Consider the following 3,779-nt stretch of genomic DNA (forward strand, 5'->3'; position numbering starts at 1 on the left):
TCAACTACATTTTGGTGACGTATCTACAAACTCGCTCGGATCACGTGACCCGAAACCCACAGACCGCGCAAATATAGAGGCCGAGGGGCCAAGCGAAAATTGAGTGATTTGAAAATCGCGCAAGGCACCAAGCTTCATAGACAAAATGGTCCATACCCAATCTGGTAGACTGTTGACGCACATCGCTTTAAGGTAAAGCAACATCAGGTTAAGTTGATCAGCACAGTAAGTGGTGTAAGAGTTAGTTGTGGTAACTTTCACCCGTCGTGTGATTATGACGTCAAATCTTTGCTTCTCACGGCAGCTAGCCAGTTAATCCGGAAAGAAAATGACCAGTCTACGTTGGTCTGTGTTATTTAAGGACGCCGCTTTCCTCGTGTGGAGTGGAATATTTAACAATACTGGATACCGCTGTGCAGCACTATTAATTATCAGAAGCAAGCATAATTCCTATAAACTTATAAACAGCGATGTCTTTTCCGTTATAAAAGATAAATGGTTGATAAATTTAACAAATTATTACAAAAGAGACCGCGCACCATTTAAATCCAGACGGATATAGATTAAAGAAATTGATTTTAAAACAACTTTTGGTTTTACTTGATATGAGTAAAAGCGCATGATAAACAAATCGAATAATCCATGCAAAGGAGGCGGCGTCCATGTTTTTAACGACGGCGGGTAAAAGATGCCTTCATTTGCGTGGCATTGAGACAAAACGGTTTCCGGGGATATTGTTTTTGCACGGTTGGTTAATATCCCACGATATGCTATGATCAGGCAGCTGAAGGTTAATATAACACCTGACTGTGTCGTTAATTAGGTTGTAATTTTAGTCAAACAGTAAATTTAGATTATTTCACTGCTCTTTATTTATAGATGTTTAAACTATGGCGCCAGGGTATTTTAATATAACCGGCAGAGAGCTGTGATCAGAACTCTGTCATTCAATAAAATTCCTTTACAACGCCAAGTGATTCAAATGGACTTGATGACGAAAACCGTAAGAATTCGCTTACATGGGCGTGTAAAGAAGTTTACCTGTTATTAGAATGATGCGTTATCCGCACAAGGAAATGAAGTCTTGGGATTCGTTTCTTGCTTTTCGTAAACTATGTTCGTTGTTACGGCTGTTTTAATCTGTATCGTTATTTTAAGCGGTGTTAACTACTCGTACGGAATCTCAAGTCACCATCATGACAACCAATTTTTCAACCTTAAAATTTTGTCATGTTTTGTTCGGTCTTCTTTATACTGTCCAAGGTTGGGCCTTTTTATAAGAGAAAGAAATATTTTAATCAATTGTGGCTCCAAGAACCTGGGGGCCCCCCGACAAGCTTATAACGTTGCCTTTCTTGGGTTCAAAAGGTTTTTTTTGTTAATGAGAATTATTTGTCTGGTGGTTCTTTAAAAGAAGACTAATAAGCCTAATTCTGAATGCGAGAGTGTGATGGTGATGGCTTTCTTCAATTATGAATATTGCCTTTCTTGGGTTTCAATGGCTTTCTGTTCACTAATGGGAGAGATGCCGATTGTTTATCGGTTCTTTAAAAAGGAATAGCAATTACCAACTTAGCACACTATTCAAAGTCTCCGTTAGATCGTTAGAGACGGATCTGCCATTTGTCTGAGCCACACAAGAGTCTGTCGAAGAGGCCTCATTAAACGGTCAGCACATTAAAGAGTTTCGTCCACGGACTAAGAAAGTTAGAAGTGGATTAAATGTCACCGAGTTGCAAGCTTAAGGGATGGGGGCTTGAAACACGTCCTACTATTTCAAAAAGAAAGACTTCCGCTAAAAATGCAATTCGACAATTCTCCTTCCAATCACAGCACTCCTTTTAGATCAAAAGGACGGGCATCTCTCTAAGACGGACTGGATCATTATAGGTTTCTGGGAAACTGCCCACCTGCCCCTCCCCTAAGCCAACAGCAACACTTACTTCTCACTCAGGGCAAAATGTTGGCTTAAGGGAGGGGTAGGTAAAGGTGCTCACCTCAAGGAAAGTTGACCTTAGTCTTTATCTTATCATCTAAACGGGTGAAAAGCGAATACTATCAAGCCAATTACAAGAGAGAAAAATTACTGTCGACGAGGATTTATTTGAATGGTCGCACTCCGGCAAGGATTTGGTCGCTGATTCAAAAGTTAGCGCTAAATTACATAAGTCTGGAGAAAATGTCTGGCTAAGCGTGTAAAACGTACAGTATACGCTTCTCTCTTCGAGATGTCTTCGTGATGTGTTTATGACGCTTATATGGTATATATAAGTCTGATGTATAGGAATTAAGTTTATTCCCACGCGTACCACGTTGTTCTCGAGGTACCTCCACCCGAGTCATTATAAAAGCTCTGTGTGGCACCAAGGAATGACGAGCTGAGACCACAAGAAACTTATCCGGAACTTGTAATAAGCACAGCGACCACTGCGGGGCAAGCGGGGTGTGAAAAGGTCTGCAGCTGGAATCCAAGAAAACTATCAGTATACGAGGATGAATATTTGAAAAACCTGCGGAGAGAAATTTATGCATGTTAAAATATGCCCTAAAAAAACAGATAATGCAATAATTCATCTCTTTTTCTCTAGCCTATAAATTCAGTTTCCTCTTGCCTGTGCTGCGCTTGAAAGTATGAATATTCACCTCTTTTGAATCTATAACTTAAAAGCCTTGAAGTGATTTACAGGCTTCTAGAGTTACCTTAAACATCGCGCAGGGAAACGATTTTCCAATTGGCCCTCCTGAAGGTTAACATGGTAAATTCATGCAAGCAGTGTATTAAACTATTGTAGAATCAAAGCTCTTGTCAGAATAAGACTGCGATAAGAAGTGCCATGTCTATCGTATTTGCGTGAGCTTTTGAAAGTTTAGCAGGAAAAGTAATCGTCAACAACCTGCCGCGATTCCACGATACTTCGTTTGGCGATTGCGCTTTTTTGTAGTTATTGTATTCAGAGGAAACCCTTCTGCGCGCTTCATCAAAAGAAGACTAGCGCGTTAAATACTAAAACGTGAAAGCCCTCGTGTGTCCCAGTTTGGGTCATTGTTAATCCCTTTTTTTCATACTTTAATGTATTTATGAAAGAGGCGATTAATTTCCAAAAAAAAAATCCCAGCTACATATTTGCCAGTTCCCAGAAGTAGAAGTGTTCGTTCTTACTTAGTTGGTTCACTGATAATTTCTATATGTTTAGTCATACTTTGGATGTTGAGATTAGGTAACATGCAATCGAAATCGTTACGTGCAAGCATAGGGGCAACTGCTAAGAGCACAACTAAATCCCATGATAGGTTTGTATACGCACTGGATGTCTTTGACCACCGCATAGCTATATCTCTAAATAAATGTCTAACAATATACGACTGCCTTTGTAGGCGATAAACCTATTTAGCTTAAACAAAGGGAAAAATAATTCAACAATGCACTTCGCATGCGGTCTGGATGGAGTGGGCTTACGAACAAGACACGAACTAGTGAGATAATAAACTACAACAGATTTTATAGAGTTGAAAGCTTCCTAAAAGGAGAAATAACTGATTATTTTGCAACAGCGTTTTTAATGTGGAAGTCCAGTTGAAAATAACGTAAGCCTGTGAGACATGTCTGTATAAGTGTTTTGTCGTTCGAGGGTGTGTCCGCCGTAGGAAACTTTACTTTTTAATTATAATTTTCATTGAATTCCTGATTTCACCACACAATGGCAAAGCAAGAGACAAAAGAATATCGTGTTTGCATTTGCTTTGTAGAATTGCTCAGCTTAAAGCCTTTATTATTTAGC

This window comes from Porites lutea, chromosome 13 (genome assembly GCF_958299795.1).
Source record: "Porites lutea chromosome 13, jaPorLute2.1, whole genome shotgun sequence".
Taxonomy (NCBI): domain Eukaryota; kingdom Metazoa; phylum Cnidaria; class Anthozoa; order Scleractinia; family Poritidae; genus Porites; species Porites lutea.